At 41.0% G+C, this 15,901-nt stretch overlaps 1 non-coding gene across 1 annotated transcript; it reads right to left on the bottom strand.

Moving 5' to 3' along the window:
• Nucleotides 1–10,931: 10,931 nt before the first annotated feature.
• TRNAI-AAU (transfer RNA isoleucine (anticodon AAU)) lies at nt 10,932–11,004 on the bottom strand. The gene has a single exon. It is a non-coding gene; the product is annotated as a tRNA-Ile (tRNA).
• Between the last annotated feature and the right edge of the window lie 4,897 nt (nt 11,005–15,901).

The following is a 15,901-nucleotide window of genomic DNA, read 5'->3' as shown; positions in this document are numbered from 1 at the left end:
GGACCGAGGGATGGCTGCTGTGCTGAGATGGCGATGAGTACGGTGTCCCTGCAGAGTTGCACTTTTGGTCATATACCAAAATGAGTTGAAAAAGGACAGATGCTGGTGGAAAGGGGAACAGGTGTGTTGGAAAGGGGAAAAAAGTTTTGGTCCGTGGATTTGGTGGTTAAGCAAAAGTAACATTTGATGAAGAAACACCATCTGTTACAGTGGGACTGGCAGATTTGGATAAGGTGGTATATACTATGTTACCGCTATATAACGAAAATTAATAAGAAAAGAAAGAGAAAGGTATATATCCCCATCAGCAGTTAGTGTCCACCGTGCTCACAGTTGGAAAAGGAGAGGTTGGCAACTGGAAGGTTTGGTGGAGGATACAGAGCTGTGTGGCTATGAAACTAATAGTAGCCTGAACCGAGTTAGACGCCATTCGGATCTGGAGACTGGGAGCCCTGTTAGCGTCACAGGGTCCACATGCCCACCCAGCCCAGGAACTCTTTGTTAACAACACAGGAGCCATTGAGTACGCTGACCGTGTGCGTAGGGGCCACACCTGTGGACAGCAGGCGCATCAGCAGCAGCAGGCCTGTTAATGCCACTGGGCTGCACAAGCAGGACTGGTAGGACAGGAGCTGGTCTTAACCGTTCTGCGTTACCAACTGTGGTGGTGGCCTGCATCGACACCCTATTCCTGCCTACCTCTGGCCTAAAGCTGCAATGGGTTCAACACATGGAGGTGTGCTCTTTCGGAGCATAATAGAAGAATGCGCACCTCCTTGTTGGCTCCAGCCCCTTTTATAACCTGGGTCCGCCCCAAACCAGGGTGAACCACAATGAACCTCCTGGAGACAAAAGTAGAGTGACACGTCATGAGTGGCATAACTAGCGTCCTATTTGGAACCGCAATTTCAATGATGACCTCATGGCTGCCATGACCCAAACACCTCAACAGTCATCGTCTGACCATCAATAATGCGGTGACAAGTCATAGGGGTGGGCCTCTGCAAGCCATTTGGGAGGACACCTGATGCCCTGTGGTCTATATGGGACCCCCACATCAGGGGCAGGGCCAAAGAGTTCATTACGGGACCTAGTCTCTGATGCAGTAAGTGCCTGAGCATGCTCAGTAGCATGAAATACAGTCTCTGAAAAAAGACTATCAGCTTTAGCATGGTGTCTAGGCACAAAACAGGACTTAGACCCAGCACGGAATGCAAGTACCTGTGCAAGGAGGCTTTTGACACTTAGTGTGGGAGCATGCGCTGTATCCCGAAATGAAGACTTAGCGTCAGGAATGGCACAGTCAGGCTGAGCATACTCACTAGGCGAAACACTGTAGTTAGGCTGCAGCTGGGGTAAATCGGCACACGCATGCGCACTAGCTGCCTCTCCACACTTAGACGTGGAGGAGAAATTGCTCTTCGGGTGTGAACTTGGAGATGCTGTCTATGAACAGAAGGAAAAGCTAAAGGAAGCCTCACTTTCTATCCCTCCGAATTATCAAATGCAGCAATGAATTCCCTGAGTTTGCTATAACATTAGCGTAGCAAAATGTGCATGAGGGTGTCATGTAGAGGTGCTAGAAATAGCTTGGCACCAGTGAAGCACTAATGGAATACAACATCCAGTTCTATGATGCCACTAAATGGCAGTATTTTTTGCTATCATTATAGCTTATTAAAAACAGAGCAGGAGGGTGTCATGCAGAGGTGCTGCACATAGCTTGGTAGCAGTGGGGCACTAATGGAATACAACAGCCAGTTCTATGATGCCACTAAATGGCAGTATTTTTTGCTATCATTATAGCTTATTAAAAACAGAGCAGGAGGGTGTCATGCAGAGGTGCTGCACATAGCTTGGTACCAGTGGGGCACTAATGGAATACAACAGCCAGTTCTATGATGCCACTAAATGGCAGTATTTTTTGCTATCATTATAGCTTATTAAAAACAGAGCAGGAGGGTGTCATGCAGAGGTGCTGCACATAGCTTGGTAGCAGTGGGGCACTAATGGAATACAACAGCCAGTTCTATGATGCCACTAAATGGCAGTATTTTTTGCTATCATTATAGCTTATTAAAAAAAGAGCAGGAGGGTGTCATGCACAGGTGCTAGAAATAGCTTGGCACCAGTGGGGCACTAATGGAATACAACAGCCAGTTCTATGATGCCACTAAATGGCAGTATTTTTTGCTATCATTATAGCTTATTAAAAAAAGAGCAGGAGGGTGTCATGCACAGGTGCTAGAAATAGCTTGGCACCAGTGGGGCACTAATGGAATACAACAGCCAGTTCTATGATGCCACTAAATGGCAGTATTTTTTGCTATCATTATAGCTTATTAAAAACAGAGCAGGAGGGTGTCATGCAGAGGTGCTGCACATAGCTTGGTAGCAGTGGGGCACTAATGGAATACAACAGCCAGTTCTATGATGCCACTAAATGGCAGTATTTTTTGCTATCATTATAGCTTATTAAAAACAGAGCAGGAGGGTGTCATGCAGAGGTGCTGCACATAGCTTGGTACCAGTGGGGCACTAATGGAATACAACAGCCAGTTCTATGATGCCACTAAATGGCAGTATTTTTTGCTATCATTATAGCTTATTAAAAACAGAGCAGGAGGGTGTCATGCACAGGTGCTGCACATAGATTTGCACTAGTGTGACTAGACAAAAGTCCAATAGCCACGTTTAGGATGCCACTAGGTACACTGACTGTTTGCTAGTATAATGGCTTAGTTAAAAAGAGTTGGAGTGTGCAATGCAGGCAGACGTGCTGCAAATATCTTTCCACTAGTGTGACTACACAAAAGTACAATAGTCACGTTTAGGATGCCACTAGGTACACTGACTGTTTGCTAGTATAATGGCTTAGTTAAAAAGAGTTGGAGTGTGCAATGCAGGCAGACGTGCTGCAAATATCTTTCCACTAGTGTGACTACACAAAAGTACAATAGCCACGTTTAGGATGCCACTAGGTACACTGACTGTTTGCTAGTATAATGGCTTAGTTAAAAAGAGTTGGAGTGTGCAATGCAGGCAGACGTGCTGCAAATATCTTTCCACTAGTGTGACTACACAAAAGTACAATAGCCACGTTTAGGATGCCACTAGGTACACTGACTGTTTGCTAGTATAATGGCTTAGTTAAAAAGTGTTGGAGTGTGCAATGCAGGCAGACGTGCTGCAAATATCTTTGCACTAGTGTGACTACACAAAAGTCCAATAGCCACGTTTAGGATGCCACTAGGTACACTGACTGTTTGCTAGTATAATGGCTTAGTTAAAAAGAGTTGGAGTGTGCAGAGGACAGGAGGGTACAGTGCCAGGATTGTGGGGCTCTGGGTAGAGGAATGGAAGCCTGCCTTTCTATTCCCTCCTAATGGGGAAATGCAGAGACGAAGTCCCTGACCTTGGCTACACAGACGCTGTCTCTGTTTTCAGGACCTGTCACCTATGGCTCTGACCCTGCCGGTTTGAGCCCTTAAAAGGACTGATAGAAAGTGCTCTCCCTAAGCTGTCTAGAGCTGTGTATGGAACGCATACAGCTGTATCGGCGATAGGACAAAGGACGGAGCTGCGACAGTGATGTCTGACACCCATGACGCAGAAGAGATAATGGCGTCCTGGAGGAAAATGTCCGGTTTTATAATGCAGGGACATGTGACATGGACATCCTATCACACATGCCGTTGCTTCTCTGGCTAAAAGTCCACTTAGCTGTGTGTGTGTCTGGGATTGGCTGACATGCTGGCCCGCCCCACTACACGCGCGCGCTTGACTAACACTATTACAGCGGAAAGCCAGCTAGGAATTAGCTGTTTTTTTGCTGCTAGAACCGTTCTCGAAACGTTTCTAGAACTATCGAGCTTTTGCAAAAAGCTCGAGTTCTAGTTCAATCTAGAACAGGCCCCAAAATCACTCGAGCCTAGAACTGGAGAACCTCGAACCGCAAACCGCGCTCAACTCTAGCGGTAACGCTGACATACGCGTTACCATAGCAACGGTGCTCTCGGAGCTGCGGTTAGCGGTGACGTAACCGCTAAGGGCGTTGCTATGGCAACTGTGATCTCCGTTAATGACCGGCTGTGTCAGCCGGTCCCTAACGGAACGGGGAGTCGACCGTGTGCTAGAGCATGTCGCCGGTACACGGCGATACACATATGTGCACCGTGTACCGGAGAGATGCACTCGCAGGTCCTACATGACGCGTCATAGTCATGTGACCAGTCTGTAGCCAATGAGATAATAGCCACGTGACTGGTCACATGGCTATTTCGACGTCACGATAGGTCCTGCTTCTCTGCTGGCAGTGCCGTCACCGGGAGGATTCAGCGATCATCGGATGGAATAGCGGCAGGAGACAGAGTGCAGAAGGGATCGCGAGGACCGGTAAGTGTTATGGCAATGTTTATTAACTGTTTGTGTACATTTATAATGCATTTTTATGTGTTTGTGATTGCCTCCCATTATAGCCTATTGGCTCGAGTTCAGTTCGTCGAATGTTCGACGAACCAAACTCGAACAGGACCCCCGTTCGGCGAACCGACCTCGAGCCGAACCGCGACCGGTTCGCTCATCTCTAGAGGGGAGTGCAAACACAACAATTGATGAGGAAGTGCTAGATCCCACCTACTGTCAACCCACAGTCAGGCCCTCAAGGAGGTCAACAGAGACGGTGGAGGAGGATGCAACTGACGACGAAGTTACCTTGCGCCTTCCTGGACAGAGTCAGAGTACTGGTAGCACGTCTACAACTGCATCCTCAGCCACCACTGTGCCTCTGAGCACTAGTCGGGGTGGATCAGCAGGTCGCATGCCCTCTAAGCCTTGCCTAGCCTGGTTTTTTTTTGACATAGCAAAAGATCGCCCAAATTATGTGATCTGTAAAATTTGTCATGATTCTGTTAGTAGAGGGCAAAACCTCAGCAGTTTGACAACTTCTTCCATGATTCGTCACTTGAAAAAATATCATATGTCCCAGTGGGAAGCTCACCGTGCTGCAATGCGGCCTAGCGGAGCGAACCATCCACCGCCTTCCCCTTCCAGTGCATCCGCGCGCTCTTCATCTTCTAGGACTGTGGGGACAGCTGTCACACCTGGTTTTCCACGCACAACTTCCACCACTGTAACCGAAACAGGCAGTTTGCTTGGTAGGTCGTCAGTTGGTTTGGAAGGGGAAACAAGTATGTGTTTACAGCTCTCTCAGACATCGATAGCACCAATGTTGGATGAAGGCGACATGATGTCTTTGCCTGCACTTTCCTCACAAAGCTGCATTTTTCCAGGGACACCCTACTCAACACCGTCTACACACAGCAGCCAGATCTCTGTCCCTCAGATGTGGACAAATAAAAGGCCATTTCCTGCGACCCATGACAAAGCTAAGAGGTTGACTTTATCCCTCTGTAAGCTCTTGGCTACCGAAATGCTGCCTTTCCGCCTGGTGGACACACAAGACTTTAGAGACCTTATGTCTGTCGCTGTGCCCCAGTACCAGATGCCCAGTCGCCACTACTTCTCTAAGAAAAGTGTGCCCGTGCTACACCAGCATGTCGCACACAACATCACCGCTTCCTTGAGAAACTCTGTGTGTGAACGGGTGGATTTCACCACCAATACTTGGACCAGTAAGCATGGACAGGGATGTTACATGTCGCTGACTGGGCACTGGCTTAACTATGGTGATAGATGGTGAAGGGTCTGCTGCACAAGTCTTGCCGTCCCCACGACTTGTGTGTCAATCCTCTGTCTGTCCAAGTTCCGCCACTGCTTCTGCCTCCTCCACCTCGTCTGGGTCCTCCACCTCTGCCCCAAGCCTGCCTGGTAAGGCCACCAGCGTTGTAACTGCGCAGAAGGAATCACGCACACCTCATTACTATGCTGGCAGCAGAGTGCAATGGCATCAGGCGGTCTTTAGCTTGAAATGTCTTGGAAATAAAAGTCACACAGCGGCTGAGTTGTGGGCAGCTCTGGAGGCTGAGTTTAATAAATGGTTGTCTCCACTCAACCTGCAGCCTGGTAAGGCCGTGTGCGACAATGCTGCAAACCTGGGTGCGGCCCTTCGCCTGGGCAAGGTGACACACGTGCCTTGTATGACTCACGTGTTGAACCTTGTTGTCCAGCAATTTTTAACACACTATCCTGGCCTAGATGGCCTTCTGACCATGGCACGAAAACTGTCTGCTCACTTCCACGGTTCAACTGCCGCAGCTGAGCGACTTGTATCGCTGCAGAAGTCCTTCAGCCTGCCGGTTCATCGCCTGAAATGCAATGTGCTGACACGCAGGGATTCATCTCTCTACATGTTGCAGCACCTGTGGCACCACCGACGAGCCCTGTTGCAATACGTCATGACGTATAGCCTGGGCCAACGAGATGCAGAAGTGGGGAAGATCACACTGATGGAGTGGTCTCAGATCAAGGACCTATGCACCCTTCTGCACAGTTTCAACATGGCGCTGACAATGCCATTATCAGCATGACAATTCCAGTCATTTACATGACTGACAACTTTATATATTGCTGATTGATAGGGTATTATTTCAACACAAAGAACAGATTGGTTTCACTGGGGATTAAACTCAGGACCTTCTGCCTGTTAAGCAGACGTGATGAACATTACACTTTGAAACCTGAAGGAAAGTTATAGTGTATTGGCTAGTAGAGCAGAGTTGTGACTGACGGGACCTTTATATTGCTGATGGAAAGTATTTTTGGTTAATGAAACATTTACAATTTTTATTACATATTTTACCAGTTTTATTCCCACAAAGGGATTTTGCTTAAATTGAAATTTATATAAATTTTTAGAATTTTTATAATATGGGATTATGTTTTCTGCTAAAATGGAAAATAAAAAAGAAACCCAAAATCGTAGTTCTCTTGGTGATGGAAGCCAAAATGTATCGTCATTTGGCAAAGAAGACAATAATTTCTATATTACAGGTTGATAGGAAATTACTTTAACACCGAAAACAGATTGGTTGCACTGAGGATGGAACCCAGGACCTTCTGCGTGTGAAGAAGACGTGATGACTACTACACTATGAAACCTGTGAAACCCTGCAAAGTAATGGCAATTAGAGACAAGTTTTGACCGCCAGGAAAAAAAACAAATTTGTACTTCTGTTAGTTATGAAAGCCAAAACATCCCATCATTCGCCAACAAAGCCAAGAACCTTAAATATTGCAGATTGATAGGGTATTATCTCAACACCAAGAGCAGATTGGTTTCACTAGGGATTAATCACAGCACCGTCTGAATGTTAAGCAGACGTGATGACCATTACATTATGAAACCTGATGCAAAGTTATAGTGTATTGGCTAGCAGAGCAGAATTATGACTGACGGGGCCTTTTTATTGCTGAAAGAGTTTTTGGTTAATGAAACATTTACAATTTTTATTACATATTTTACCAGTTTTATTCCCACAAAGGGATTTTGCTTAAATTGAAGTTTATATTGAATGTGTTACTCTTTTCTACATAGTTTAGTCGTTTGCTTTTGTATTTATGGGAACTATATATTTTGAAACAAATAGGAATTTTATAATATGGGATTATGTTTTCTGCTAAAATGGTCAATAAAAAAGAAACCCAAAATCGTAGTTCTCTTGGTGATGGAAACAGAAATGTATCGTAATTTATCAAAGAAGCCAAGAATTTCAAATATTACAAGTCGATAGGAAATTACTTCAACACCGAAAATGGATTGGTTTCACTGGGGATTGAACCCAGGACGTTCTGCATGTGAAGCAGACGTGATGACCACTAGACTAAGCAACCTTTGAAACCCTGCAAAGGAATGGCAAATATAGACGAGTTTTGACCGCCAGGGAAAAAAAACAAATTCGTAGCTCTGTTGGTGATGGAAGCAAAAACATCCCATCATTAAGCAACAAAGCCAAGAACTTCATATATTGCAGGTTGATAGTGGTTTTTTTCAACACCATGAACAGATTGGTTTTACTGGGGATTGAAATCAGCACCTTCTGTGAGTTAAGCAGACATGATGACCGCTATACTATGAAACCTTTAAAATTCTGAAAAAGAAATGGCAATTAGAGACTAGTTTTGACCGCCAGGGAAAAAAAAACAAATTCGTAGCTCTGTTGGTGATGGAAGCCAAAACATCCCGTCATTTGGCAACAAAGCAAAGAACTTAATATATTGCAGGCTGATGGGGTTTTGTTACAACACCATGAACAGATTGGTTTTTCTGGAAATTGTACCCAGGATCTTCTGCGAGTTAAGCAGACATGATGACCACGACACTATGAAACCTGTTGCAAAGTTACTGTGTATTGGCTAGCAGAGCAGAATTGTGACTGACGTGGCCTTTTTCTTACTGAATGAAAGTATTTTTGGTTAATGAAACATTTACAATTTTTATTACATATTTTACCAGTTTTATTCCTACAAAGGGATTTTGCTTAAATTGAAGTTTACATTGATTGTGTTACTTTTTTCTACATAGTTTGGTCTTTTACTTTTGTATTTATGGGAACTATATTTTTTGAAACAAACAGGATTTTTATAATATGGGATTATGTTTTCTGCTAAAATGGTCAATAAAAAAGAAACCGAAAATCGTAGTTCTCTTGGCAATGGAAGCCAAAATATATTGTCATTTGGCAACGAAACCAAGAATTTCATATGTTACAAGTCGATAGGAAATTATTTCAACACCGAAAATGGATTGGTTTTACTGTGGATTGAACCCAGGACCTTGTGCGAGTGAAGCAGACGTGATGAACACTATACTATGAACCCTGTAAAATCCTGCAAAGTAATAGCAATTAGAGACGAGATTTGACCGCCAGGGAAAAAAAAAATAATTTGTAGTTCTGTTGGTGATGGAAGCCAAAACATCCCATCATTCGGCAACAAAGCCAAGAGCTTCATATATTGTAGTTTGATACGGTATTATTTCAACACCAAGAACAGATTGGTTTCACTGGGGATTGAACTCAGGCCTTTCTGCACGTGACGCAGACTTGATGATCACTACACTATGAATCCTTTGAAATCCTGCAAAGAAATGGCAATTAGAGACGAGTTTTGACCACCAGGGGGAAAAAAACCAAATTCGTAGCTCTGTTGGTGATGAAAGCCAAAACACCCCGTCATTTGGGAACAAAGCCAAGAATTTCATATATTGCAGGTTGATAGGGTTTTATTTCAACACCAAGATCAGATTGGTTTTACTGGGGACTGAACATAGGACCTTTTGCATGTGAAGAAAGACGTGATGACCACTACACTATGAAACCTGACAAATATTATAGAGTATTGGCTATCGGAGCAGAATTGTTACTGACGTGGCCTTTTTATTGCTGAAGAAAAGTGTTTTTGGTTAATGAAACATTTACAATTTTTATTACATATTTTACCAGTTTTATTCCTACAAAGGGATTTTGCTTAAATTCAAGTTTACCTTGAATGTTTTACTGTTTTCTACATAGTTTAGTTGTTTGCTTTTGTATTTATGGGAACTATATATTTTGAAACAAACAGGATTTTTATAATATGGGATTATGTTTTCTGCTAAGAGGTCAATAAAATAGAAACCCAAAATCGTAGTTCTCTTGGTGATGGAAGCCAAAATGTATTGTCATTTGGCAACGAAACCAAGAATTTCATATATTACAAGTCGATAGGAAATTACTTCAACACCGAAAACAGATTGGTTTTCACTGGGGAATGAACCCAGGACCTTCTGCGTGTAAAGCAGACGTGATGACCTCTACACTGTGAAACTTGTGAAATTGTGCAAAGTAATGGCAATTAGAGACGAGTTTTGACCGCCAGGGGAAAAAAAAATAATAATTCGTAGTTCTATTGGTGATGGAAGCCAAAACATCCCGTCATTCGGCAACATAGATAAGAACTTCATATACTGTAGCTGGATAGGGTATTATTTCAACACCAAGAACAGTTTGGTTACACTGGGGATTGAACCCAGGACTTTCTTCGTGTGAAGCAGACGTGATGACCACTACACTATGAAACCTGTGAAAGCCTGCAAAGTAATGGCAATTAGACATGAGTTTTGACCGCAAGTGGAAAAAAAAATAATTCGTAGTTCTGTTGGTGATGGAAGCCAAAACATCCTATCATTCGGCAACAAAGCCAAGAACTTCATATATTGCAGTTTGATAGGGTATTATTTCAACACCAAGAACAGATTGGTTTTACTGGGGATTTAACTTAGGACCTTCTGAGTGTTAAGCAGAAGTGATGACCACTACACTATGAAACCTGACAAAAATTATAGAGTATTGGCTATTGGAGCAGAATTGTGACTGACGTGGCCTTTTTATTGCTGAAGAAAAGTGTTTTTGGTTAATGAAACATTTACAATTTTTATTATATATTTTACCAGTTTTATTCTTACAAAGGGATTTTGCTTAAATTGAAGTTTACATTGAATGTGTTTCTTTTTTCTACATAGTTTAGTTGTTTGCTTTTGTATTTATGGGAACTATATATTTTGAAACAAACAGGAATTTTATAATATGGGATTATTTTTTCTGCTAAAAGGTCAATAAAAAAGAAACCCAAAACCGTAGTTCTCCTTGTGATAGAAGCCAAAATGTATTGTCATTTGGCAACGAAACCAAGAATTTCATATCTTACAGGTTGATAAGAAATTACTTCAACACCGAAAACAGATTGGTTTCATTAGGGATTAAACCAAGAACACTCTGCATGTGAAGCAGACTTGATGACCACCACACTAGAAAACGTGTGAAATTCTGCAAAGTAATGGCAATTAGAGACGAGTTTTGACCACCAGGGGAAAAAAAAAATAATTCGTATTTCTGTTGGTGATGGAAGCCAAAACATCTCATCATTCGGCAACAAAGCCAAGAACTTCATATTTTGTAGTTTGATAGGGTATTATTTCAACACCAAGAACAGATTGGTTTTACTAGGGATTGAACCTAAGACCTTCTGCGTATTAAGCAGACGTGATGACCACTACACTATGAAACCTGATGAAAAGTTACTGTGTATTGGCTAGCAGAGCAAAATTGTGACTGACGGGGCCTTTTTATTGCTGAAGGAAAGTATTTTTGGTTAATGAAACATTTACAATTTTTATTACATATTTTACTAGTTTTACTCTTACAAAGGGATATTGCTTAAATTGAAACTTACATTGAATAACTTACTTTTTTCTACATTGTTTAGTCATTTGCTTTTGTATTTATGGGAACTATATATTTTGAAACAAACAGGATTTTTATAATATGGGAATATGTTTTCTGCTAAAATGGTCAATAAAAAAGAAACCCAAAATCGTAGTTCTCTTGGTGATGGAAGCCAAAATGTATTGTCATTTGGCAACAAAACCAAGAATTTCATATATTGCAAGTCTATAGGAAATTACTTCAACACCGAAAACGGATTTGTTTCACTGAGGATTTAACCCAGGACCTTCTGCGTGTGAAGCAGACATGATGACCACTACACTATGAAAGCTGTGAAATTCTGCAAAGTAATGGCAATTAGAGACGAGTTTTGACCGCCAGGGGAAAAAAAAATAAATAATAATTTGTAGTTCTGTTTGTGAAAACATCCAATCATTCGGCAACAAAGCCAAGAACTTCAAATATTGTAGTTTAATACGGTATTATTTCAACACCAATAACAGATTGGTTTCGCTGGCATTGGAACCCAAGACCTTCTGCATGTTAAGCAGACATGATGACCACTACACTATAAAACCTAATGGAAAGTTAAAGTGCATTGGCTATTAGAGCAGAATTAAGACTGACGGGGCCTTTTTATTGCTGAAGGAAAGTATTTTTGGTTAATGAAACATTTACAATTTAATTACATATTTTACCAGTTTTATTCCTACAAAGGGATTTTGCTTAAACTGAAGTTTATATTGAATGTGTTTTTTTTTCTTCATAGTTTGGTATTTTGCTTTTGTATTTATGGGAACTATATATTTTGAAACAAACAGGATTTTTATAATATGGGATTATGTTTTCTGCTAAAATGGTCAATAAAAAAGAAACCCAAAATCGTAGTTCTCTTGGTGATGGAAGCCAAGATGTGTTGTCATTTGGCAACGTAATCAATAATTTCTTATATTACAGGTTGATAAGAAATTACTTCATCACCGAAAATGAATTGGTTTCACTGGGGTTTGAACTCAGGACTTTCTGCATGTGAAGCAGATGTGATGACCACTACACTATAAAACCTGTGGAATCATGCAACATAATGGCAATTAGAGACGAGTTTTGACTGCCAGGTAAAAAAAACTAATTCGTAGTTCTGTTGGTGATGGAAGCCAAAAACATAGTGTTATTCGGCAACAAAGCCAAGAACTTCATATACTGCAGGTTGATGAATGTTATTTCACCACCAAGAACAGATTTGTTTCACTGGGGATTGAAACCAGGTCCTTCTGCATGTTAAGCAGACGTAATGACTACTACACTATGAAACCTGACGTAAAGTTATTGTGTATAGGTTAGCAGAGCAGAATTATGACTGACAGGGCCTTTTTATTGCTGAAGATAAGTCAGATTTTTATAATATGTGATTATGTTTTCTGCTAAAATGGTCAATAAAAAAGAAACCCAAAATCGTAGTTCTCTTGGTGATGCAAGCCAAAATGTATTGTCATTTGGCAACGAAACTAAGAATTTCATATTTTACAGGTTGATAGGAAATTACTTCAACACCGAAAACGGATTGGTTTCACTGGGGATTGAACCCAGGAACTTCTGGGTGTGAAGCAGAAAAGTTTGTGATTTCTTCAGGTGGACCAACCCAAATCAGTAGCATGTCATCCAGGTAACTGCCATACCAAAGGATGCTACTGCTGCTGCTGCTGAATGGGTTGGCATCACCGTATAAAAACTGTTCCTCCCACCTCACCATGACAATGTTAGCTAGCAAGGGGGAGAATCGAGCCCCCGTACTGACTCCCCTACACTGCAAATAATACTGTCCATCAAAGGTAAAATAATTGTGTTGTAAGAGAAACTGTACAGCTTTCAAAATAAAATCCTTAAGTTCAGTTTCATAAGTGCTGAATCTGTCCATATGTTGTGACAGAGATCTTAATGCTATATTGTGTGGTATTGAAGAGTACAATGAAATTACATCGCATGAGAGCCATCGATAGTTTTTTTGCCAATGAAATTTATCTAATGCTTTGACAATCTCTTTCGTGTCTTTGATAAAACCTGGGATGTTATAAACCAATGGTTGCAAAAATTGATCCACCCAACCTAATAATTTTTCCCCCAAAGACCCTATGCAGGAGGGGGGGAGGAAAAATGTTTTTATGTATTTTAGGTAATGAATGGTAAATTGGCACCACAGGAAATGACACAAATAGATTGTCTTTTATTTTACTATCAATGGCTCCCATACAAACACCCTCTTCCAAGATTTTTAACATGATGGGGGATGATCAAAAGAAATCGGGTTAAATGCTGCGCTAAAAACCACAATCCAAAGATATATCGTGAATTCCTTTTCTTTATTTTTACAGGTCAACGCGTTTCAAAGGCATCTCCACCTTCTTCATCAGGACAAAAGTCAGAAAGGAATAGCATAACACATGCTGCATGCAGAGGATACATATATACAACTGAAGTAGCCACGTTTACAGAGATGACGTCAGCTGTTATGACTAAGAGTCACATGGGGAGGGCAGGAACATACAGACAAAAAGAGAACAAAGAAAAAAAAAAAGAAAAAAAGGAAAAATCAAAAAAGGAAAAAAATGAATAAAAAACTGAAGTACGAATAATTAATATTAATAAAAATGTAATAATGTGAACAATTGCTATTTTTTTATTATTTATCAGTGTAAGTAATAAAAAAAACAAAAAAAAACAAAACACACCTATGGGGGAAGTGTTATTTGTGAAAATGAAAAATCATGGTAGAACATTATAATCGTCCCTTGAAAATAATGTTATAAGGGGCAATAAACTGACTGGTGCCAGAAAAACCATATAGGGTTATAAAGAGGGATTTATGAAAATCATATTTAAAGATTGATTATTTATTTTTATTATTCACCAAAAAAAAGGGGATTGTATGGAGAAAAAGGTGGGTGTAAAAGGGAACAAAAATAGTTTCAAAGAATGTAAATGGGTCCTCAGAAAACAATTGTAATAGTATTGGAGGGCCAGAAAAAGGCAAAAAAAACTTTTTTTTTTTTTTTTGTTTTGTTGAATGCGAGGATACTGTAGCAGAGTGATAGGGAAAAAGACCTGTACTGTGAAGGAGGTGACGAGAATTCAACAGCGTGAGAAAAAATATATTGCGCATGCGTGAAGAAGCACCGCTGCAGAGAGAACCTGCGGGGAAAGGTGAAATAAATTCATAGCGTGGGAAAAAAAACCCAAAAAACTATTTGCGCGTGTGCGGCACTCTGTCTATGAAGAAGCCATCCTAAAATGGGTTGTAGTGAGTTTATGGTGTAAAAGGGGGGGGGGAGGGGGAGAAATTAGAAAGGCTGATTTTTTCCTAAATATAAACCTGCACGGTTTTGTTTTGTTTTGTTTTTTCCCTTCATCATTATCAGCCTTTCTAATTCCCCCCCCTTTTACACCATAAACGCACTACAACCCATGTTAGGATGGCTCCTTCGTGGACAGAGTCCCGCACACGCGCAAATAGTTTTTTGGGGTTTTTTTTCCCACACTATGAACTTATTTCACCTTTCCCCGCGGGTTCTCTCTGCAGCGGTGCTTCTTCACGCATGCGCAGTATATTTTTTCTCAGGCTGTTGAACTCTCGTCACCTCCTTCACAGCACAGGTCTTTTTCCCTATCACTCTGCTACAGTATCCTCGCATTCAACAAAAAAAAAAAGTTTTTTTACCTTTCCATATTGATTTTTGCCTTTTTCTGGCCCTCCAAGACTATTACAATTGTTTTCTGAGGACCCATTTACATTCTTTGAAACTATTTTTGTTCCCTTTTACACCCACCTTTTTCTCCATACAATCCCCTTTTTTTTGGTGAATAATAAAAATAAATAATCAATCTTTAAATATGATTTTCATAAATCCCTCTTTATAACCCTATATGGTTTTTCTGGCACCAGTCAGTTTATTGCCCCTTATAACATTATTTTCAAGGGACGATTATAATGTTCTACCATGATTTTTCATTTTCACAAATAACACTTCCCCCATAGGTGTGTTTTGGGTTTTTTTTGTTTTTTTTATTACTTAGAATGTAAATTCAAAACACTGCACTCTCTTCAGCATGAGGTAATAGTAAAAGAAAGTCAACAGATTCGTTTTTATCGTGCAAACCAAGTGTCTTTATTTATGAACAAAGTTAGTGGGAGGGACTAAGGGACGTTTCGGCCCAAGCTGGGCCTTCTTCATACCAAGTCACACTGGGGAAGGGTAAAGAAAAAGAAATAACTATTTACATATATCACAAGAATATCAACAGATCATATACATATATACATAATTACATGGAAAATCATGTCCTAGTTGGTGTAAAAGGCACAGTAATAGCATATCAGCAGTTGAAGTAACTCTCCAGTCGTCACAGCCAATATGTGCAATGACAATAAGATGAAAGGCAAGATTTGACAATACATGAAAAATTTGCATACCTCCAATCATAGATGAACTAATATCACAGAGGGAATTTTTTTCTCTCTCCTTTTTAGGGGGTTTTTTGGTATAGAAATGGTGAGGCACTCCACCCAGGATAGAAGGATTGTGGTAGTAGCAAAACGCAAGCCCTGCAGATGAAGGCATGATTATGAAAGGGTAGTATTTCTATAAGGGGAGTAGTACTATGGGGGAGGGGGGATAACTGATTACCTTGCTCGTGCTAGCAAATGAATAACTATTGGAATTTGTCCTTTTAAGTTGGGAGAGTTC

Source organism: Anomaloglossus baeobatrachus, chromosome 2 (assembly GCF_048569485.1).
Source record: "Anomaloglossus baeobatrachus isolate aAnoBae1 chromosome 2, aAnoBae1.hap1, whole genome shotgun sequence".
In the NCBI taxonomy this organism is placed as follows: Eukaryota; Metazoa; Chordata; class Amphibia; order Anura; family Aromobatidae; genus Anomaloglossus; species Anomaloglossus baeobatrachus.
Note: the sequence above shows the minus strand (reverse complement) of the source record. Positions and strands in the feature narration are given on the sequence as shown.